The sequence below is a fragment of the Ammospiza nelsoni genome, chromosome 3 (genome assembly GCF_027579445.1).
Source record: "Ammospiza nelsoni isolate bAmmNel1 chromosome 3, bAmmNel1.pri, whole genome shotgun sequence".
In the NCBI taxonomy this organism is placed as follows: domain Eukaryota; kingdom Metazoa; phylum Chordata; class Aves; order Passeriformes; family Passerellidae; genus Ammospiza; species Ammospiza nelsoni.
The window spans coordinates 29722910-29748019 of NC_080635.1; the positions used below are offsets into that span (position 1 = coordinate 29722910).

Here is a 25110-nt window from a genome sequence, read left to right on the forward strand (position 1 = left end):
TTTATTCTCTTTCTTTTTGTGTTTTTTCTCTTTCCTTTTTTTGTGCTTTGGATATTACTGAACAAGGAGTCTCAGGGATTGACATGCTCGGACTTCACTGAATCAGGCTGTGTCTGACAAACAATCTTGTCTACATTTTGGTTTGCTAGAGATCAACTGGGATTTTTCTGATTCTATCTTATTTTGAAAAAAGGATGCATGGAATAGAAAGAAGGTCTAAGTGCCTGTCTGAGACTATTTTACCACACCTGGGATAAATGTTACTTCTCAAAGGTAAGTGCAAGGTTTTTTTCCTATGTATGTATAAACTGTGTAGTTATAAACTGTAAATAGATATATACCCGAAACATTTTATAGACAGCTACCTTTGATGGCAAAAAATGTCTCAGTCGTGTATCTTAAAGGATTGGTGAAATATATAACTTTATCTCTCTTTTCATGTTAGCTTAAATAAGATTGTTCATATACAGTAATGGATCTCAGTTTGGTTTCTGCCTCTCATGGTATGAAAAGGCATTTCAAAACCAATATTGTTTTAGAGTCAATAGGATTTTTTAATGATAGTTTTTAAACAGTGATGGAAAATGATGAAAAGGGTAATAATTTTGTTTCTAATAAAGGAGGACTTGAGGAATAGAGTAAAGCTGTGAAAGCAATTTCAGCTTTCTGAGGAATTAGTAAATCTTCCAAAGATAAGGAACAACTTTGCTGGACAGATCAACTCCGCCGTGTATAAAACAGGAGAGTAAAAGTGAGGACCTTGGCAAATGTCATTTGAAGAAACAAATGAAGGCATAGGAGCAGCTAGAGAAGGGAAGGCAGTGAGGGGTGTGGAGGGGCAGTGGGCACCACTTTGGTATCTGCTATCACAGAGGCTGTTGTTCTTGGTGAGGTGTGCCACTTGTGATGGATGTCCAGAACTGGCAAGGTGGGCATGTGGGGGACGGGGTACACAAACAGGTATATGCTCTGTCATGTCTGTCTGACGTCAGCAGACATATATGCTCTCAGCAAGACTAAATGTACTGAGAATTGGGGTGGGGGAAGCATCTGAGTGGCAGCACAGTACAAGACATAGCAAAATGGGAACTGAATCTCTCTCTGATTTGCAAGGATGTATGTACATGTTTGGGACACAAGGCAAGTGCATGACTGAATAAAAGAAAGGAACTAATGGGGTAAAAGAAATTGGCAGTGAAGTCAACAAGTCCCAGTGTGGCAGATTAGCCACTGGAAATGTAAAATGGTCAGTTGTGGTAGTGTATGTAAGAAAGGGTTCTTAATCTGGGTAACTACTACTTACACAAAAGAGACAAAAAATATTGATTTAAAGCAAGAATAATTTTCTCTTTTCAGACTGCCTGATCTAGTATTTTAGGGGCAGTGCCATGAAGACATTAAGAAAAATAAGGTTTATTTTATCTATTCCACCTTTGGGATTACTATGACAGAAAAACTCTTTTGATGAGAAGAGGGAGGGAAAGAGTAAGCATCATATCCTTCTATAAACTCACAGTTAATTAAATCTCTTGATATCTCTTAACTTTATAATACAATGTTCAGCTTGTGTAAGTCCAGCAAATGCAACACAATTGTCATGGGGATTTTCTGTTCCTCCAGAAAGAGGAAACATTGCCATGCAGGGGATCAATTTCTTATTGGACCTTGATGTGTACAGAGACCGTACTGGGGCAAATTTAGGCTTGTGATGAGAAAGAAGAGAGACAAAGAATTACTTCCACTCTTGCTGTGTTTCAGGCTGGTTGCAGTCCCCTTGTTTACAGCTTGCTCTGTGTCAGTGGTGAGTTTGCATTGCCCAGGGATCACCACTTGAGCACAACAGAGCGCTTCTTGCATGCGCTCTGCTCGGAGCTGCCGCGCCACAGCAGCACCAAGAGGAGCTCAGACCTTCCCTGAAACTGCTTCTGATTCTAGGGGAGAGAGGGGATGCAAAAAATAAACAATGCCAGGAGACATGTAGCAAAAATTTCATGCTCAATTTTCTTAACCCATGAAACCCAGCAAAGATCTGCATCACCTCTTGGATCAGAGACAGTGTCTGATCTGCTCTGCCCAGCACAGCTCTGGTTTCTTTAGGGTAACTCTGGACCAGGTGTGCCCCAGTATCTGGCTGTGTAGGGCACTGGCATGCAGGCAAGCTGGCCCCCCTGGTGCGCCATAAAGGGTGAGAAATGCGACCCAGCCTCAGAGCCCCTGTTTGCTGCTGTCCTCTCTGCCCCATGCTGCACTTCACAGCTTCGGTGCTTCTTGTTGAAATTTACAATTGGGCCATTAGTGACCATTTTTCCTAATGGGAAGTACAAATGGCACGTGTAGCCGTGCCCCTTAGCCTGCACTCTGCCTGCTGCTCAGGTGGACCCGAGCTGACAGCCCCCAGCAATCCTGGTCGGAGTGCTTCTGCTCCCCCTCTTTGCTGAGGAATCTGACCACTGACTCAAGTTTGCAATGTAATGGTTAGAGACACATCTGATCCGCCCCCTCCTCCCAGTTCTTTTTTTTTTTTTTTTTTTTTTTTTGTGCTAGTGGGCAAAAAGCAAAATGGGAGGCTGATTCAAAATTATCAAGGTTTAACTCGTCGTAGGCGGGAATATTCTTCAAGTGACTTAACTCCCTGCTGAAAAACCTGTGGACTGAAAACCCTTAAGGCTGCATTTGCTACCCACCCTCACAGAGGTGAGGGAGGGGATGATGACAGTGCCTGTTCACTCCCAAATCCCGTTTTGCATTGCTAATGCATTTCTGCCTTGACCTGCAAAGATCACCTGAGGGACAAGAGGGATAATTTGTTCCAGCTGTGTACTCAGTCTTTTTGTTTGTTTGTTTTCTGGCCTGAGCACTTAGCCTTACTTTCTTCATGTTTGTCCAATGTGCTGTCATGGGTTTGTTTTTGTGGAGAGGCTAATTATCTTCTAGGTGCTGAACTGAAAAGCAGTAACACTCTTTTTGAAGGAAGACATCTGTGGCTCCTTCAGACCAGTCCAGATGTCTCTGAAATTTGTTGTCCAACACCAAATAGGCCATTGCTTGTATTCTCTTTTCCCTCTTTTGTTTTACCATGTAGAATTTGAATAGTTCTAGCAACCAATTCTAGCAACTAATTCTAGCAACTAAGGATCTCACCAAGGGGCTGGGATTTTCTCTGTCAGTGTCCACAGGCCACATGTGCTTGGATGGGGCTGAACAGCACCCAGTTATGAACTGAAACTTGTGACAAAAGACAGGGTTTCATCTGAGTGCACGAGAATAAAAACAAACCCCAGAAATCACAAATCAGCCTGATGCAGTGCTGCAGTGAAGGGCCAGCTGTTACTCTCTGCCCAACCCAGCTCCACCTGGGATGCACAGAGAGAGAGGAAACCCTGTAAGTGATAATTCTGATTCTAGGAACTCAAACTACCTCCTGCTATGGCTAAATGATAAACCTTGGCATGAAATTAACATACATAAACCTGTCATTAGAAGGCTCACAGTGATGTGACATGGAAAAACGGGAAAAGATTGTGTCATTTAGAAGCATTTCTGCATCCCTTGGATCAGCAATTGTCACTGTACTTCAGAATATTGATATGACATTTTTTCTGATTTTTCTCTCTTCCTGTCATTTTCTTTGTCTTACCCACAATATGGGTCTCTGATAATATCCTCATCTTTATGGAAAAACATTGGTGACAAATCCAGGATGCCAACTTCAGCATATAAAATGAGCAGCAGCAGTAGAAGTCAGAAAACATCTTTTCAGTTTAAAAAAATGCTGATTTGAAAACATAGGAGGAGGAAAAATATGTCCTGTCAGGGTCTGCCCCCATGCAGAATCACTATTGACCTACATAGAAGGCAGAGCTGAGTGGGAGTTTTTAGTATAAAGGTTTTTTGTTTTTGCAGGAAAAGGTATTTTTAACAGACAGAAACATGATTGGGAAATGGTCAGTCTTAGGAATTTCCTGATTAAAAAACTGTAGGAACAACATTTCTTGAACACTTTACCTTACATTCTTTCTGGAAGATAATTTTTTATGACTTCTTTCCAGTTCATGCATTTTGCATGAAAACTGAAAATAATTCATACAAAACTTTATCATAAAACCCCATTTTTCTAAAGGACAAGCAAATCTGTGAGCTGAACTGGAATTAAGTATTTCTGGCTCATTAGAAGGCTTGCATACCTTCAGATTGGGACAAGGATACTGTAGACATTGTCATTTTGACTCAAGGAACCAAAAGACTTTTGCCTGCCAAGCCTTACCTGGAAATCAATTTATTTCACCAAATTGGATTGTTTTAGGGGTGTCTTGTCAACAAATGCTGTGAGATATCAAGGCCTCTGAGATCTTGCTCTTGAAGTAATTTCTCCAGCTATGGAAAACTTATGCACTGAGAGGATATGGCAGCTAAATAACAGGTAGGAGGGGATAGCTGCAGCAATAGTATAAGCAGTACAATGGAGCATTTAGGAGGCTTCTGCTAATCACACCTCAAGAAGGAACAGGTCTCTAATCCTCTGAAAGATCTGCTGCCATTGTGGGGTTATGGAAAGAGGTGAGATAAGGAGAGGGTCCTGGAATAGCTGTAAATCCAGGGTCCTGGACAATGGTTGGTCAGAAGGTGAGAGGTAGGGCTGGTGCATCCCAGTGCACAGCAAGACAGATTCTGAGCAGAACAGAAGCTGGATTAAGGATAAAATCAACAGAAAGTACACGATGGCTGAAAGCATCTTGTCTATTTTAATAGAGCTAATGTTGCACTGAAAATCCCTGGAAAACACGTTTGTGTGGCACTGGTGCAGAAAATCACCAGAGTGACTCTTTTCCTGAATCCAGAAGAGGTAAGTGAGAGTGGTGCATAGATCTTTATGTGCAGGACTGAGACTCATGGCTGCAGTTGTCCAGTTAGGACAGGAGAGTTTGAACTGCCTTGGCTGGGAGAAGGAAAGACTATGAAAAACCTAAATCTAATCAAGTCATATGGATTGTGGTGACCAGGCATGATTGAGGTTGGAGGAAATACATGCATTGTATGGACAAGTAAGGAATTTTTCCTCCTCTGCCTTTAGAGGAGCAAAGGCGCTCAAAATGGCACCAGTCACCAAGAGCTCTTAGCCATTCCTTTGTGGTGTCTAAGCTCCTCAGGAAAGCTTCAGTCTACATGTTGGTCAGAATGAGTAATCCTCCTTTTGTTACAGCCCAAAGATAAAAACTAAGAATGGGAAAGGAAAAGAGGATGTCTTAAACCTGCCACATCCTCTGCTGCAGTGGCAGGATGGATAGGCTGCGATTATCAGCAAGAGAGAGGCACCTGTATTGGTGCTACAAAGGAAGAACTGGCTGTACCAGGATTTAAATTAGATCCCTCAGGCAACAGCCTTTAAAAAAATCTATCTGCCCTTTCAGTACATAATGAAAACAATGAGAAGTCAAATGGCAAAAGGAAAAGTCGAATGAAAAAAGTGCCTGTCATGGTTTGTTCAGCATTCCCTGTCTGGTTTAAAAGTAGCCAACAACAAATGTCTGTCTCCTTAGAGATAAATATCAAAACCTTCTCAATCATTTCAGGAGATATTTCATCTCCTTCCCTTTGTGAATATTCCTGTGAATAGCTAAACACATGGGATACTCAGAAAGCTCTGCATGGTTTGGATGTGAAACAAGAATGCTAAACTAAGAAGGAAAAAGGCCAAACTGTATTGATAGAAAATAAATTATCTGGACTGAGACCATTTTGTTGATTTCCTAAATTGAGGAGTAGTTGGCATTTCGTATGACTTATCTTAGTGTAAGTGAATGTTATCACTGCCGCTGGCACATATTTACTGTATATTGTTTTTTAAATAAGGGTACAACATTGATTACTTGCTCTCCAAACTATTGACTGCACTTTCTCCCTGTTGTCAGGTCAGATAACTTATTTCCTCTGGAAATGTTCAGTAGAAAAATGGGAAAAAGTGTTTGTTCCCAGAAACTGTCATGAAGAAGAGGATCAAAGGGTTTTGTGTTTTTCTGGTTTTGTGGGTTTTTTTTGAAAGCTGCCTATAATCAAAATACCTTGTAATTATCTCTGAAAATTGATAAATTCCTCTGTGAGATATATGAGCATTCACTAATCCCATTTCACATGACCAAGTAGCCCACTGAGCCATGAATTCTTCAGTTGGCACCCACTTTGGAAGGATAGGGTGTTCTTTCCTTAATAGTGCAACTACATCTTCTGTTCATGGCTCCACAAATGCATTTTGGCAGTGATACCTTCTTGAGATGAGGGGGAAGGTTGCTCATGGACTTCACAGTTCTGCTATGCGGCCAGGAGTCTCACAGAGAATGAGCTTTCCTCTGTCCCTGGTCTCCCATCACCCTACCCTGACTGGACTCAACAGGCTGGTGGGAGAAGTTTCAGGGGCATTAATTAATAATGTTTTCTTTCGGATCCAGGGGTGGGTGGCAGCAGTTTCATGTGAACTGGAGAGAATTGGTCATACTGACAGAGAGTTGGAGCAGAGAAGCTGAAGTGCAGCCTGATGCATATTCATGAGAGCAAATACCCTGAGAGCAGAGAGAGTAACACCGGGAGAAAAATTGGAGAAATTTGGGTAGGATGAGGGGGAAGACAGAAAGCAAAAACAGCTGTGATAAAGCTAAGAAGATGTTTCTGTCTCTTTAGTTATTTGAATGTCACTTTTTTCCACTGAGCCAGAATACCAGGCTAGGCTAAAAACAGACTAATGATGTGTGTCACTAGTCACACTGTTCATAGCTGATACCTCTCTCAGCCACTCAAGGCTGTTTTATTTTTCACATCTAACCTGTTTTAGCATTTTGGTGAACATGAGAAAAAGCCCATTGTGCATTTGTTCCTGATGTCTCAGTCTTTCACCTCCCTGGATCAGTCAGTTGAGTGAAGAAGCTATTTTTTTTTTTTTCCCTCAGGACTGAACACAAAGAGTTTCTTATCATCAGCTAATACTTATAACCACTCAGTTCCTAGTAGAACCTAACAACAAGCTTTCAAGTTAATGTGAGAGACCCTCTAAAATACACTAGTCCCTCTTCTTATGATATCTTTCCCAGAGAGTGCGCAACAGATGGGCTGAGATCTTTCCCTTCTGTGCTGGATGTCTGATGGCTGCATTTCATGATCACCTTAGGGTTTTTATTTACCTCTTTTACAACTTTTTCATTTGTCTAATGCTATGAGCAGCAAAACAAAGGTCTGTGATGACCTTGTGGGTCTATGTCTCACAAAACCTCACTACATTTTGGATTGTGTCAAGAAAACGAACAAATCCATCCTCTTGTAAGAAGGCTGAGATAGGATACAGTGAATTTCTGTGTACTGGTGACTTTTATCCTATGTCAGTGTCCTACCACAGAATGGAAAAATCAAAGTTATGCCACATTCTATCTCAACTATAGGATTTACATTTAAAAATAAATAATGCCCTTGGGCCAAGTAACAGCTGCTGCAGTTCTTTCCAGCACAGCTCATTGACCTTGTCCTCTCATTTGACATATCCTGCTACTCCCATGGTGCTGTAGTTAGCATTAAATCACAGAGAGATCATGTAGTGACCTCACTGAAACTGAGACCTAGTTGGGGTAGGCTTTGCATACAGATATACCAGGCCTTACACCACCATCTCACCACACAGTGGAGAAAGACCTGAGAACAAAGTCTTAATTAGGCTGTGTTCTCTGTTTCTGTTTTTCAAATAGATTTCTTGCTTATTATATGTTAGTCTAATCATGCTTGCTTTAAGGAATTACTTTCAACTTTTTTCTTTTTTCTTTTTTTTTAATAGCAGGTGTTGTTTTATCATGAAATGGTGATGAGCTTAATACATTTGTTAAAACTACAGTATTCCACAAAAATCCTGTTATAGAAACCAAATATCTTTTAGGAACTCCTAAATAAAAAGCCTCCCAAGTTTAGTACATGATGTAATTTTCTCACTATCATTCCTCACATTTCTCACAATCACTCCTCTCTTTTCTTTGTACTGACAAGTACATGAAGAGCAAAAATTAGCTCTGCATCCAGCTGTTCTTCCTAAATATGTCTTGTCTTGCTAGTTCAGGTAAAAGGCAAATTGCACTTTGAGACTTTATTTCTGCAGCAAATCAGGTCTATTTTCAGAGGAATGCTTCTTCAGTCACAGTATTTCAAGATGGGAAGCCAGGTTGTGTTCCTGCCACAATCTGATTATACCATGTTTGCAGAGACTTTAGTCATAGGGTGGCAGAAACATTGAAGAACTAAAGAACACAGTTTTAGACCTTTGCTTCCATTTCTTCCACTCCTGATTAAATTTTCAAAGCCTTTCTAACATTTAACAAAGCATTATCTAAGAGCTGTTTGAAAAGAATATGGGATCTTAGATTGACATTCTCGGAAAAATTTCTACTTTGTTTCAAAACAGTCTCTCCTGCAGCTATAAATTTATTTTGTAACCTATTTTATGCTCCTTCTATTGTTGCATCCTTCTGTTAAAAACATATTGGTTTTGTTTCTGTAGTCTTACCAGGAACAAGAAAAAACCATTTACCTTGCCAACACACAGTTCTTTTTGTTTGATTGTGTCACAGAATAACAGATATTGCTGAATGCTTATAGGGCACCAAGTAGTAAAATCATATTTACCTCAAACAAGAAAAGGATATTTGAGCTTTCTAGCAGGCCTTTGTAAATTGATACTCCAGAGAAACTTGATTCCTTGAAATTCTGTTGATAAATGCCAAGCTTTGGTGACATTAACTGATACTGGGCACTGGGATTTCCATTAATTTTTCTGAGATTATTTGACTAGTGTGATATTCAAATGTCCAGGTGCTTTAGTCATTCAGAGAGGCAGCAGCACCCTGGGATGAGATAAAAAATGAAGTAAGAATTCAATCATAACAAAGAGTTTTTTTGAAATTGATACTTCTAATCACTATTAAAAATTAATAAAAATAAAATGTAGACTGTATCACAGTTAGTGCATTTTAAAATTGATATCCAGTAAATCCTGGCATCTCACAGGGGAAAGGAATGGCAGTACCAGCCCCTTTGACGTACGTATCTGTATTAAAATATTTTCATTTATTTGCAGGAAAAAACTGAGGAAGAAAGCAAAACCAAATAAGACTTTGGTTAAAGCCTTAAAGACAAAGTAGGCTTGCAAGAAACAGTCTATGCAGGACTTACTAAGGTTTGCAAAAGCCCACAGTTGGCTGCAAAGAAAAAGGGAAAGAAACTTTCAATTTGCTAATTTTGGAAAGGTACATTCCCAAAATTCCCTTTTGTATATTATCTATTAGGTCACTTCTAAAATGGAAATGGTAATTTGAAATTAAATGCTTGGGTAATTATGTTTCTACTTCAGATTCAATAAATGTTTTCAGAAAGGTGAAATGAGTTCAACTGAAACAAAGGATCTTTTTCCTGTTTAAATAAGAAAATGGCGAGTCAGCTCAAAAAATGTATTTTTCATTAATTTTGACCCTTTTGATTACCTTTTTGAAATTATTGAACATATATGTATAATATGTGCTTGTGTACATATGGTTGGATACATTCTTGGCCATAGGTATAAACTTTGGTTTTCACTTCTGCCTTTGTAACAGGAGATAATGGTAACAAATGTCAGAGACTTAGGCCTGGCAGAACTGTTGTTTACAAAGTGCTTATAGAGCAGCAAAGACAAAGGATCCACTCGGGAGCGTACCTGTGTCAACAAAAGGAGACACACAACATAATAAGAGCTGGTGAAGAATTTTCAGTCAGTCTGGGATGTGGACAAGCTCGAGAAGTGGGCCCAAGGGAGTCTCCTGAGGTTTAACAGGACCAGGTGCTGGTGTTGCACCTGGATGGAGCAGCCCTGGTATCAACACAGGCTGGGGGATGATCAAGAGCAGCCCTGGGGACAAGGACTTGGGGGTGCTGCTGGCTGAGAGGCTGGACATGAGCTGGAAATGTGCACTACCAGCCCAGAAAGCCAAACCTGTCCTGGGCAGCATCCTGTCCCTCTGCTCCCCTCTGCTGAGAACTCACTGACAGTGCTGCATCCGCTCTGGGGTTCCCAGCACAGCGAGGACGTGGACATGTTGGAGAGCATCCACTGGAAGGCCATCAAGTTGTTTAGAGGGTGGAGTGCCTCTCCTACGGAGAAAGGTTGAGAGAAGTGGGATTGTTCAGCCTGGAAAAGAGAGAGTTTCAGGATGACAAGTCTGTGGTCTTCCAGTGCCTGAAGGGAGCCTACAAGAAAGATAGAGAAGAACTTTTTACAAGGCCAGGCAGTGGCAGGATAAAGGGGAATTGCTTCAAACTGAGTGAGGTTTAGCTTAGATATTAGGAAAAAATTCTTCCCTGTGAGCGTGGTGAAGCACTGAACAGGTTGTCCAGAGAAGTAGTGGATGCCCCATCCCTGGAAGTGTTCAATTGGGCTTTGAACAATCTGGCCTAGTGGAACTGTCTCTGTCCATGGCAGGGGGCTTGGAGCTAGCTGATCTCTAAGGTCCCTTCCAACCTAAACCATTCTATGATTTTTTCATTATGGAATAGGTTTTTGTCCAAATTAGCTTCCTGAGTACATTGTGGGAAGGGAGGATGGGTATTATTCAACAATATCTTCATACGTTCTGTCTTTTAAAATATTTTTGGCTGGAATGTTTATGAGTTTTGTTTCTAAATGAAATTGAACTTTATATCATGTTTAAAGCTTTAATGTGGCATTTTGTGCTATTTTTACAGAAAATAACTTCTTGTATTTTTGGGAAAGCAGATATTCTTCAAATTTTAATGAGACAGTCTAATCTAAATAAGTCAAAATTTTCTCTCAATTTCTGATAAAATTATGCTTTCTTACCATAATTCTCCTAAACAGCAATTCTAAACAATTTCTAAACAATAATTCTTAACATTGACTGATAACCATACAGCAATAACACCACTTCTTTTTGTAGAATTTTTTTCTTTTTTCCTGTTTCATTTTTTTTTTTTTTTTTGTTTTCTTGTCCTGGTAGGTCTGTTCTTTGTAGATGACTATGCACAAATGGAACAGATAGTTCAAAGGCTTCTCCAAATATAACAGCCTGTAAAAATGCTGCATTTACTTTAAGGTTCATAGGACAGGAAAATATGAAGGTAAAATGGCAAGGAGCATGTGGTATTTGAGTGGGAGGCTTGTACCAAGACAAAGCAGACCATCACAATCCTGAATTAGCCTCTGAAATATAATCTGTGCAGAAGCAATGGGGGCTGAGAGGGAACACAAGTGATCACCAATGAATTAAGGAGTTCACTCTCAGTGCTCTGTGATATCTGAAAAGTGAAAGAAGCAGCTGAGAAATGTAAGAAAGTTTCCTGTGGCAGAGGAGCCACCTGCAGCAGCTCAATACCCTTCGTACTAGAAATGATGTTGGGTGGTCCATGGTTAATATTCTCTTAGGTGTAAAAGTGAACCTGCAACTACTCCATTTTAAAATGTGTTAGGGGCTATCATTAACACATGATTCACCATTCAAAGCCAGGGCAAAGGGGAATGAGGGGATCCTGACAGTTTATATCAAAATATTCCTAGAGTGCAGAGCTTTTGGAGGCTCTATGGTGGCATCCTGACACTGCAGTGAGCACTCCCTTTGCTGTTAGCACATTTTCCACTCAGAACTCTGAGCAAATGAACTGATCCGTGATGTTTTCCATGTAAATTGGGGTAGAGTTGCTATTCCTTAACTGAGAAATTGGCACGTGGGTTTTGGTTTGAACTGCTCTGTGCTCACCTGCAGTGCCTACAGCCGAGTGGTTGGTTGGTCAGCCATCACACTGGCTTTTGTCATCCTGCTGGGGCTGAGGCCGTGGTGAGGCAGTGCTGAGCCAGAGGAATCGAAAACAGATAAAATCCCAGAGCTGTGCTGCAGCAGCAACAGAGTGAGCTGTGCCTACACGAGTGAGCCCACTGGAGAGCTTCATTTAGGCTTTTCATTCCAGCAAGACTGTTACGAAAACAGTACTCAAATAGCAAGCCTCAGCTAAACTAGGAGCCACAGAACTCTTTTTTACAATTTTTACATGCTCTAATAGAGTTGAAGAAAGTAGTCATCATATGCATTATCTTCCTGCTTATATTTTCTATGTTTATTTAATAGTCATTTGGGAGGAATATGGATATAACACCAACTGGAATTAAAAAAACAAAACAAAACAAAACAAAACCAAAACAAATAAACAAAAAAAATCAACCAAAAAAACCCCCAAGCAGAAATAGCTATACTAAGCTTTTCATCTTGCTTGGGATTCTAGAAATCATCCAAGTATACATCCAGGCAAACCCACTCTTCCTCATGTATATTTTACTTATTATCATGAATTGGCATACTGAATTACTGATGAAATTCACACTAGAAGAAATTCAAATGATATAATTATTTTACTCCAGTGATGGACTGAAACATTTTATTCATATTACATACACAATTTTTCTGCTTTCATTATGCTACAGCTAAGATTTATTTGGCCTTTTAATTTTTAGGGCTTCTTATTTCAACTGAAGTTCTGAAGGATGTAATTTATGTCAGCTCATCGTTGACTTATTCCTTTAGTTTTCATATGAAGACACCAAGAACTTCTCACCTCTCTCTCCTCATTTTGCATGTAAACATAACCTCAGCCTGGTAGTGAAAATGGTCAGTCTAGCAAAATCAGAAAGGTCAGGGGACCTAAGATCATTGATCTAGTTATTCACAGAGGAAATATGCAAACTGCTTATAAATGGTTCATGTGAAAAAAAAAAAAAAGTAGAATTTATACTTTAGAAGATTTATAGTTACTTAAGTAAACTCAGGAAAAAACCCCACCTAAGTCCCTTGACCAAAGCTTTTCTTACCACTTCTACAAGACAGCCTTTAAATCCACACTGAGAAATAAACCAAAAAAACATTCCATCAAACCAAATCAAGTTCTGCACTGCAGCTGTAGATCACCCATTTCACATTTGGTGCAGTTTGTCTGGACTGCAACTAGTCCCTCCTAGCACAGACTACAATCCTGTCACAGCTGTCCAAACCTCAGTTACCCAGAACAGGATAGTGGTCCTCTGTGCCTGTTAGCTGCGCTGGTAATTCCCATAATTACTTGGACATGCTTCATCTCCCATGACATTCAGTGGAATGAAGATGCACTGCCTGGTAAAAACTTCATTTTAATGTCTCACTCTAATTCCCCCCATAATACATTCAGCAGCAGCATGTTTACTTGTTCTTCCTGATGTGAAAGCTTCTAATATATGACTACAGCAGGCATAAAAACAACAATAAATATTCAAAAATCACCAGTGTGATTAACACACATAATCCATAAGAGCAGTAAGAAGAGCAGTAGTTATTAAATATAGATGGTTTACTCATGTGTCATCAATAAACATGTGATTTGTGATTTCCTGAGACTTTTTAGGTGATGATTCATTCATGATTTTATTTATTTTACTGTATAATGAAGCAGAATAGCAGAAGGAAGAGATTTTAGCTGATGCCACAAACATCTCCTTATTTGGTGAGATGTCTTCCTGTACTTTCTAGCTCGAGAAATTAAAGTTTAGGGGTCTAGAGCCTGCAAGGCAACTGAGCATCCCTGGAAAGTGCTGTGTGAGCTTTTCTGCTTGGTACAAAGTGGAACTGCTCTGTAGGTGCTGCAGATGGTTATCCAGTGACAGTAAATCCAATGGCCTTTTACAATGGTGATAAACAGATTCTAACAGAGACCCACCAGCACAATTCTGTGTCTACAACAGCCCTTTTGGATGCAGCTTCACCTGGTAAGAGACTTCAGTGCTCTCATCAATGATATTGTACAATACTGGTCCTAGAAGATGAACTGAAAAATTGCAGAGAAGGAGAGCATGGATGGATGGATGGATGGATGGATGGATGGATAAGCTTTTAAACAAAGAATGATTGAATTCTGTGGCTTGGAAGGAATTTACTCTAGTTTGATATGATAAAGATATCTAAGACCATGGAAAATATTTTTATTCCATGTCTCTTCTTATGAAAGTCTTACAGGACAACAGATAAAATTGGTGAGTGACAGGTCCAGAAAAATAATGAAGCATTGCTTATCCTGGGATACTGAGAAGCTGTGAAACCCTTTTCTGCAGGATTCAGGGGTTTCTAATTTTTTACTTTGATTTATAGACCATTTGGAGAACTAAATAAGAAAAGAAACATGTTTTTTAACACTCAAAGACATCATCTTCAGCTAACAATGTTAGCTGCACCACAAGCAGCTAAGAAGCAGAGAGGGAGAGTATTCTGGGAAATTGTCACCAAAGGCCTGCATTGCTTTTGAGTTTTTTGACTGTTTTCCCTATTAGCTACTAGCAGAGACAAGGTAGTGGGCTGGATATGCCATAGATGTGACACGATTCAGATTTGTTCAGACTGATTTGACTCAAGATGCTGATTCCTATGGTGCTCATGGCACACAAGGATGCCGTGTTTGGCTGAGTCCACAGCTGTGCACCAGCAGGGTGCAAAGAGGTGCAAATTACTCAGTGCTTGCACATGTGGGCAGAAGCAGTGATCTTCTACCAGGATACAGAGAGAAAGCTTCACTGCTGCACTGACTAAGTTATTAGCACCCTGGATTCTGAAACTATGCTGATATAATCACAGTCTCTGGCTCAGAAATTTCAGATAGCTTTCATAGTGTTTCACTCCTAGTTAGGTGAAAATTGTACTCTCTGCACTTTGGGCTTCTTCAATAGTTGCAGTGGCTGGCTGTGTTGGTGTGAACACGAGGAGGCTGCTGTTGAGCTCTGGCAGCTGGAACAGGTAGGCATTCTTATTGAGAAAAAAATTTAAATGGTATTATGGGCCTATTAAGCTGGAAAAGGAGAATGCTTCTTTCTCTCTTGTGAAACTGTTCTTCTAGAAGTTTAATAATGATAACATTTGAGTGTGTAGACAAGAAATCACTTGAAAGGCTGTGGTTTCTGAGGGAACAAGAGTCTGAGCTCTTGCATATGGTTCTCAATCCCTACAACAAGTTAGAAGTATGGCAAATAGGGGGAACTGTTTCAAGAAGACATCTGACTGGTTTCTTTAACTTTTACAGATTTAATTTAGGACTTTTTGTGTGTATTTAGAATCTGGCTTACCTGAGTTCCGTATGGGTAGAATTATTCACTGGCACCTGCCTTGCGTTACCAAGGAAGTTTTTTCTTGTGCTGGTGGAGGGTGCTTCAGAAGAGAGTTTCCAGACAGACAAGAATAGAGGGAAGCCTCTAAATCAAGACAAAATAGGATGGGGGAGGGGGCAAGACTGAAGAACTATCACCAAGGTAATTGTTGACAGAAGAACTCATTTCTTTCTGGGCTGGTGTGTCTTGTTTTGTTAAATATCTTTAGTGATAAACCACAGATAGAATTCTCAAAACTCAGCACATCAGAAGGCTCTTTTACAGAAGAAATATATTAAATGTGCTATAAATTATATATTAAAAAGTGTCTTTATTTCCACTATTTTTTCTTAGGCTAAATTTTTAAAACCTTTATTCAGGTATTGTCAAGGTACTCTGAAAACCTAAGGAAATCCTGAGTTATTTTATGAAATAGTTGGGTCTCAGGAGGGGATCATTTAGCCAAAATTCTCCAGTCTGTTCTGTGTGTTTTGAATACTAAATAAATGAATTTGTGATACTCCCTTCTTGGGTAGACTCATAGGCATTGACCATTGGGTTTAGGCCTGCAATATATGAAATTATGACTGCATTGCTTTTATTCCTTGGATCACCACATTCAATTTTTTTTTTTTTTTTTCAGAATATCTAGATTTGCACTCTCTGGTGGAGAAAGCTGCACTGATTCTTTTTCTAATACAACCATTTACAGAAGTGCTAATGTGTCCTAGGAAACATGAAGGCACAGTACTGTATTTAGAAATTGTTCTACAGAATTATCAGATTTTTTTCCCTTTTTTTTTTTTTCTTTCCTGCTCAATATTTCAAGAACTATCTTTAGGCTGAACAGAAAGAAAAGATTTATTGACAGCAAGATTCATTAGACTGTGAAATAGTCTCCTAAGGAAAGTTGATAGAAACTTTGAGATTTTAAAAGTAGCTTATTGGGCGCAGGGGAACTCAAACCTTTTAATGTACTGCATGAGATAAGAAATGTGTTAGAAGAGAGAAGATGGACTAACTGGCTTGATAAGGCCATCTTTTGATGTGTAGTTCCTATAGCTACTTGCACAGAAACACTAGCGCTGCTAATTAACTGCTCATCTGCTTTGTGTACTTACGGCTTACCAGCTATAGTCAAATCCCATCTGTCACTTGAGGACAACTAAGTGGGCTGAGAAGCAGCATTTCATGACAGCACCTGGCCAGGAGGAGATAGTCCAGATGGACAGCATGGGAATCAGGAGATACCTAGGTGAGGAAGGGGAGGAGGCTGTCTCTGCACCAGGCAGATGCAGGTTGTTGCAAGCCTGTTCATATAAAGCAAGGAAAACCTGTTCTGGAGTGGCACTGATAGGAGCACACAAAACTCAAACTCGTGGTTCCAGGACCACTGCAAGAGCTGTGTGGTTTTCTTCAGACTACTACGGTTCCTGTCTTAAATTTTGTATGAATTTTGACACCACAGACAGTGGAAAATTGCAAGAGCTGACCAAAACCCAAAAAATGACATGAATAATGTTGGAGATGAGGAAGAGATGATATAACCATTGTTATTAAGTGAGACCCAAACACTGGAATAGGGTTAGGGTCAGTGGTGCTGTGGCACAGGTATATGATACTGTCTCTTGGTTCTGCCTGGGACATGATCCTGGGGACTGAACAACTGCATAAATAACCATCAATAATCATGGTGTTGTCACGGCTCTCACTTTGTGCATTTTCATTCATGCTGCTCTTCCTGTCTGCTGCTTGTGGCTTGCAATGAGATCCTTTCATCTGAGTAAGAAAACATGTGGTGAATAATTATATTTGTCCCTAAATATAATGTTTCCTCAAATCTCTTCAAGCAGTGTCAGTGGCGCTTTAGAGGCCATTTCCAAGCTTACAGCAGTGTGCTTGGGTAATGAGGTAATGGTAGTGCCTCAATTATATTCTGCAGGTGAGGATAAAGCCTTAAACTGCCATTCAGCTTTAGAATTACTGCTGTAATTTTAAAAGTATCTACCCTCCTTTCTCTTTAAGCAAAATCATCCACTCCATTTGTCAAGATAATGATATCCGTGGCCAAGCAGGACCTCTCCTTCCAGGGATAGCTTCCTTCAGAGGGATGCCATTACAGCCTCATTTTCTATCACCTGAATTCATATAGTTTAATTTATGTCAATTCTATTTTTTTTTTTTGACTGTTATTCACCATGTCTGTACATTATGCATGACCTGGAGATTGAAAGATGAGCAATTGTGCCATATCAGCCTTTGTGCTGATATTCCCCAGCAAAGATTTTACATACATATATATATATATATATATACACACACATATATATACATATATATATACATATATATGTATATATATATATATACACACACACATATATATATATGCATATATATATATACACAGAGATAAATTTATATATATGTATATGTCTTTTATCTGTAAGTAGATGTACATGGAAGAGAGATTTGTTTCTTGGCAGGCAAAAAAGGAAGAACTTTAACTTTTCCTGGTAGTAAATTTTGCACTTCCTGGCACGGTGATAAGTTGCAGTGGGCTCTGTGGTCCCTTCTGGCAGGGCTGCACTCAGGCCAGAAAGACACATCAGTAAAGCTTTCTGGCAGATGGACTCTCTTTTCCCTCTGTGGGAAAACAGACTGAATTCTCTGCTCTTGCTTGCACATCTCAACGGGGAAAGGTTTCAAATAAAACCACTTCTGTTTTGTAGAGCTGAGGGGTCTTGTAAGGTGGCAGTGAAGAAAAAGTAGGTAATACTAAGTCTGGTTAGCCATAAGCATACAGAAATCATTGCTCTAAATATAAGATAAGAGTTTAGTGTGGTATAATCTACCTTTTGTAACACTGCCTATTTTTAGGCTCCCTTCTCCAGTTTCTAAACTATTTTGGACCATCTTTAAAAAAGAAATAAAATTCTTTCCTAACCACGTGATTCCTGGAGGCCTGTGCTCCTGTGTGTTCATGTGTCCATGGTTCCCATGCTGGTGGATAAAGGACCATTTGATATTATTCATTCTTTGTGCTTTCAAACTGAATCAGGACAGGTTATCAAAACAAGGCTGTGCAAGGTTTTGTGGAGTTTGTTGTTTGGGTTTTTAACCTCATCTTTGTGGGTTGTTTTGTTGCTTGGAGTTTTTTTTCACTATGATATTTAAAATATACTTTTAAAAGTTGTTGCTTAAGTATTCTGAAAGCCAGACTTGATCATCAGTTCACCTGTTCATTCAGGAAAACCATGAAACTGAATGGATTCCTACAGAGAGAGGGACTCATTTGCTTAATCCTGCCAATCAAGACAAGAAAGATGAAATAAAAGCCAGCAACATAACAGGTAGAAAAATAAATTAAAATACTTTCATTCTTGCCCAAGCAAAAGGATTTGAGTAAGGAATATAGGAGAAAATGTTGAATAAAATTTTATGTAAATTGTGCTCTCTACAATTTAAAAGACATACCTGAACAGATTTTTCTCAACCATCAAAGTCATACCTTTCTAACCTGCACATCACTTTCCAAATTTAAAAATATTTTTTTCTTCTTCCATCCTTCTCTACTAATTTGAGGCTCTAAGGTCTTTCATAGGCCTGCATGAGGAATATCATATGTACATAGGAATATCTCTAGTACAGAGATTCTATCCAAACAAAAATCACAGTTTTGATGCCTGTATCTGGCACAAGCACAGCCTGAGACAAATGGTGAATAATGCAAAGAATAATGAGGTGTACTATGGCATACTAGATACCCAGTTTCAAATGACTGTGGTTACACCTTTCTCCCCTGTTACTTTTGTCACTAACATAGCACTAAGCACATTTCTTTCAAAAAATACATTTTGAGCCTATTAGAGAGGATATGTTAAGGTCAGATTTTTCAAATGTGCTCAGCATACTGAATGCAGATGGGGTGCTAAGTGCTCTGGTGTTTTGTGGGTTGATTTTTGTTTTGCTGCTTTTTTTTTTTTTTAATGATCCCACAATAGGATTTATGGACATAAAATGACTTTGAAAATTCAGCTGCTATGTAAATTCTCAGGTCTGAAAGAGCTGGTTCGTAACAACCTTTTTTCATTTTGGAAAAAGCGCTTTGGTTGTGGGATTTTCAGGCATTTTCCCAACTGGCCAAATTCTGTTCTATGTGAAATCAGTGAAAATAATTTTATCTCAAATTGATCTTATCTGATGTGGATTTTTGGTCCTGCTTGTCTTCTTTACCCTTTGTCCATAGGTATATGTTTAGGAACAAACTTCACCTGAGCTCACAGAGGACTAGAAGTGCCTCAGCCCAGGTCCCAGCTCTTTGCCCCTGTGCTGAGGGTGGATCAGACACAGGTGATGCCCAGTGACTCACACCTGCCAGCACATGTGCTAATTATGGCTTTTCCTTAAACCCAAGCAAAAGTCTGGGGTTAGATGGCTGTATAGGGGTTTTCCATATGCAAGCCTTTATGACAGGTGAAGAAGAATACACTTTCATGATGCAGCTGTGCTCAGCTTTAGTAGCTGAAGCACTCAGTAAGGTAGATATCAATAATAAGCATGATGAGTTATGTCTCAGAACTGTCTAAGTCTTTTGATTCATCCACAGGGGTCACCAGATGACAAGATAATATGTGAATGTCTAAATTACAGGCCTCAAAAATGAGATCAAACCTACTGCTAGCCACAGTGGATGAAAAACACAGGGGTCATTCAGTGTGCGGAAGCTCTTCATCTCTATTTTAATTTTGCATCCTTACCTTATTTTTGCGCCACTGGTTTCATTTGAGAAAAATAATTTCATACCAATTGTTTCTGAAACCTTTACCTACAGCTCAGGCACTGTGTAGCTCTGCACTATGGCCATTTCCCTTTAAATTACTTGCATTTTTCATTGTGAAACAACTTGTCCCTGGGACTGTTTTTGTACCACAGGCGCAGAAATGGACCAGTGACTAACTGATTCGCTCTCTAAGACATCATGTATTTCACATTGTAGCCATCTGTGCTGTGATGATACCCTTATTTGATTCTGTTCCTTGAACTCTCTAATGCTAATTTAGGAAATTATTTGCCTGGCATTTTTAAAGTTTTTTTTTTGTTGTTGTTATCACTATTATTTATAGAGACAATGAGCATAAGGAGATATTTGGAACCTTTGTTTGTTTGGGTTTTTTTCTCAATTTCTGAAAGGATTTTTATTTTTAACAGATGAACTTAGGATAAAAGAGACTAGATCCTAGCACATCACTGCTTTCTGGTACTGCTATGGTAAATGAATACATTATTCCATGACTTATTACAGGCTAATACAAGTCTGTATGTTTTTTCTCCACCTCTTTTAACCTCCTACATTCTCAGAGCATATGTTGAGAATGCCACCCGTAGCAAAGGATCAGTGTAAAGCATCTGTTGCAAATTATCCAGCTGAGATTGATTGATTTTTCAATTTATGCATTTAACTCTCTTGGTTTAGATTTCAACCTAGACCTCAACTGAATTTTAATAATGACACATGCCAGACTTAAGTGCTAGAGAGCTCCTGAAATTCAATAGATCCAACATTGGTAATTAATAGATATTTAGGCACTTGTTGACCTTGTACCTTTCTAATAAACCTCTAGGAAACTAATAGGTTAAGACATAAAGAACCTTTCTGAAATGTTCCTTGGTGGAATAAACTTCCAGGGGTGGCAGGCACTAAAACTTGCAACCTTCCTGTTTTTGAAGGTCTCTTCTTTTGGAGGTCCCTGTGCTTCTGAGGTCTGCTGCAATCCTTCTAGGATTGTTTAAACAAGATTTATAGCCAAGCAGTAAAGCAAACTAGCAGTAAAAATTCTTAAATTATTGTGCTAGGCAGTCTCCTAAGCTGTACTGAAAAAGTAATCACTTTCACTTATGCGTCTTGATTTATTGTTTCTGAAAGAAGCCCTGTACTCTGGTAGCATTTTCGTCAACTTCCTTTGCTGTTGAAAAAACTGTGCTTTACCTAGTTTTCTTCCTCTATTTTTGTCAGTATTTTCTGCTATGTGAAGAGAAATCTCAGGTCAATAAAGTTACTAAGATAAACAAATAAGAAATCCAGCTGTGACCATATAATTTGGAGGAAGGGATGAAGGTTCTTTGTAAGCTAAGCAAGTGAATTGGGTCGTTTTTCACACATCAGTTGGAAAGTTGAATACTTGACCAGCAAGATAGTTTTCAAGTTTGAAATTTGCTTCTCTCCCTAATGGACATGTGAAAAAATAATTTCTTACCACTTCTGTGAAATGTTTGTCGAGGGGCCAGAAAGAGAGATGGTAATGTGGGTGGCAAGAAGTCTGGCCATACAAAGTAATTGCAGCAAATTTAGAGTATCAGAACCCTTGTTTTGGTTTTGGGTTCATTTTTTTGTTGTTGTTGTGGTTTTGTTTGTTTGTTTTGTTTCTGTGTGCAATGAAAATTAAGAAATGTGAACCTTTCTTTCACAGACTATAGACTCTGTGTCTGATTTTCTCTACCCAAAAGAGACAAGGTGACCTGAATGTAGAGCTTTCACTGCTATGTTATGAAACTGCAGAGCCTGATGAACAGGCAACTGCAGTTTGTTTACGGAATAGTGGCACAGAAAGTCACCATGACTTTGAAACCGAGCCGAGATCCATACATTGAATAGCAGATCTGTGTAGCATTGTTGCATACCATAGTGCAAGGAATCAAGAGCCACATTTCCTCTGAGATTGCAGGTAATTTTTATGTTTCTGACTTTCTGTTAAACAAGAAACCTGCGGTTTCAAGTTAGTTCACAGTCACATTACCTACGGGACCATTGAATCTGGGGAAGATTAAAGCCATGTTGCAGGTGAATACCCAATCTCAATTACTGGCTGCTGAGCCAGGGAAACAGGGCTTTCCCAAAGCAGCAAGTCGGGGAAAGAAGAGATCTATGTCTCCACATTGCAGGAGGTCTATGTCTCCACAACCACAGGAGAGAAGGGAAGAGAGGTGAGCATACCGCAGGATTTCTCTCTTACTCGGCTCCTCGGGAGCATGAACACAGATGAGCATTGTAGCCACTGACTGACGGGGCAGGAAACCCTGGGGAGGTACAAGATGCTCCCTTCCAGTGGGTACCTTGCTTTTTCAGTTTTCTGCAGTTTGTTTTCCTTGATGCACTGCATTCCAGCAGCTGCCTTTGTTTCCTATAGCACGTATTTCCTTTATATTGTTTTATGTTGCCCTGCCTATACAACGGTAAGCAAAGAGTAAATCCTTTATGAGTGACTACATGACAAGCACAAGACAGACACAAGAGACACTGTCCTATTCTTGTAGCTGAGAAGGAATTTAAGCTCTTTATAATGTGCCACAAAAGATTTCATGCAGTGGTTGGAGTTACATTATTTGTAACCAGAAATAACCGTGACAAAGACAGTTAAACTCTGCATCTGTTTTTGTCACGTGGATTCATGTTTTGTGATGAAGGCCAGGGAGACAAAAAGAGTAAGCTGTATGTCATGCTTTTATAATATTTATCTATAAACAGAGACCTCCATTTGAATTGGGAAATTGTGATAAAGCAACAGAGACTTGCAATGAAATGTCTTTTGGTTATGGGTTTAGGTTTTTGGGTAAATTGTTCTTCCAGTTTCTGCTTTGAGGAAGATAATTAATTCTCTCCTAATTTGGTAGTGATGCATTCAGTTTTTAGCTTGGTAAATCATGTAACAGATTGGTTTCATTTCACAAAGGAACAAGGAACAAGAGTACTGGCTTAGAGGACAGATAAAATGTCCTAAGTCTCCTGTTATACTTAATTCGAGTAAACCTAAACCTTCAAATATGGCTCAACACTGGTTGAATAAGTCCTTCCTTTCCCCAAGTCCCAGCAGGTATCCTACTTGCTGGCAGCAACTCTGGAATCTCACTAGAGCAGATAATTTGAGCTAAATCATAAATTGTCCCCTCATCGCGCGGTCAGAAGACGAGGAGGTGATAAGTGTTTTCTGAGGTGTTTCTGATATATGTGTTTCCCTGAGGTTGTGAACACTGATTACAGAAGTGAGTCAGAGTCCATGGAAAGGGAGTTTTATGCTAGATAAACCTCTACAGTGTGATTCCTCTGCAGATCGAGGAGTGACTTCTGTCAGGAAGGAAAAACAGTATTAACTTTAAGGGGACCCTCAGAGTTAAGGGCAGAAGGCAGCAGTTCTATTATTGGGCTAGATACCTTCTTGCCCTGCAGAGCAATTCTGTGGTTTCAGAAATCTTCCTCTTGCTGCCATGGGGAGAGGTGAGATATCCAGACTTGGGTGTTCAGTTGGAATGTTGTAGGATGTGATGGTGTTTGCAGGGGTCTTAGGATGAGGGAAGAGATGAGAATGTTGACTCCATGTTTCAGAAGGCTTGATTTATTATTTTATGATATATATTATATTTAAAACTATACTAAAAGAATAGAATAAGTAATTTCATTAGAAGGCTAGCTAAGAATAGAAAAAAGAATTATAACAAAGGCTTGTGACTGAGACAGTCGGGACATCTGGACTGTGATTGGCCATTAATTAGAAATAACCATATGAGACCAATCACAGATCCACCTGTTGCATTCCACAGCAGCAGATAATCATTGCTTGCATTTTGTTCCTAATGTCTCTCAGCTTCTCAGGAGAAAAAATCCTAAGGAAAGGATTTTTCATAAAACGTGTCTGTGACAGTAGAAAGCCTTGTTCCCCCTGATGAAGAGCAGGAACGTGAACTGTTTCTTATCTTCTGGCAAGTCACTGTAATCTCCTGGCTGCTCTGAAGTTTGCTTATGGTTGTTTTTACTGCACATGCGCCATTAAAAATGGGCAGATGTCCAGGCTGGTGACAGCAAGTGAGTGAGCACAACCAGCAAGAGCTGCTTTTCTGGTAAAGTGTCTGATTGGGAAGAGCAGAGACCAGATCTCCTGCCGTGGGTAAATGACAGTCTGAACTGGCAGGTAACTAAAGAGCTCTGGGCTGGCCTTTTGTTCCCCTCTTGGTGGCTTTCAGCAGAGTAAGTGGATAGAATTGCTGCTCTGTTTTGTCACTAGCCTCTCCCAAAAGGAACAAACAGCCTGTCCATTTGTGGAGGGGGAATTTACCTTATCTGGGTGGCATAAAATTGTCTGGAAGCTGTCACACTGAAATGTTAGAGAAGGTCTCAGTATGTTCTACTTGAATTGACACCTCTCCTTTTAAAAACTAGAATGTTTGCTAAGACATTTAAACCCATACATTATGAAGAAAAAAAAATCACGTTGCATTTAATGAAATATTCAAGGCTGCCTTCTTTTTTTCTTTTTGTTGAAATCCCTGCCCCCAAAACACCTATTTCAGCTTGAAAAATCTCATTCCAAATCAGAAATACTTTGGGAGGAACAAAATTAACTAGCAAGAACCTATTATCTACACATCTGTAGCTGTGTAATCACACTTCAAATGATTGTCATTTCCATGTCTCTATAGGAAGACTGAGTCTTTTCTTTCATAACTAAAACTAATGCAATCAGAAGTTCTGTGTTTGACAGATCTGAATTCTAAAGTTCTCTTGCAGAAGAGCACTGTAGACAAGATCTGAAATGATATGTCCTTAAAAAGGGGAAATGTTTATTTGGGAGTAACCACATCATTGTGGTTTTCTGTTGCATTGCAACTACTTGGAACAAACAAAAAAATTTTGGCATAAAGTTTTTTTCACCACAAACAGTAAGAATTAATTTTGGAATCTTCTTAATGGGTTCTGGTTCTTTAACATTAGAAGCTTTTTCAAGACTTATCTAGGTTTATTTAGCCAACTAATATGACAGTATGAAATTTCTTTGTTCACATCTCCTGCCTGACAAACAGAGGGAAATGGATGAGGAAATGTATTGGAATTTATTTTTTTTTCCAATTCAAAGCACACAACATTGTCTAATTGGCCTGAAGAAGTATGTATGTTT

At 39.4% G+C, this 25110-nt stretch overlaps 1 protein-coding gene across 1 annotated transcript in view; it reads left to right on the forward strand.

The window, feature by feature from the left end:
• The first annotated feature begins 214 nt into the window (after nucleotides 1-214).
• Nucleotides 215-25110, forward strand: part of LRFN2 (leucine rich repeat and fibronectin type III domain containing 2) — a 151204-nt gene continuing 126308 nt past the window's right edge. The window contains exon 1 of the mRNA XM_059468988.1: nucleotides 215-273. The gene's annotated coding sequence lies outside the window, so the exon portion shown is untranslated. The remainder of the gene's footprint in view (nucleotides 274-25110) is intronic.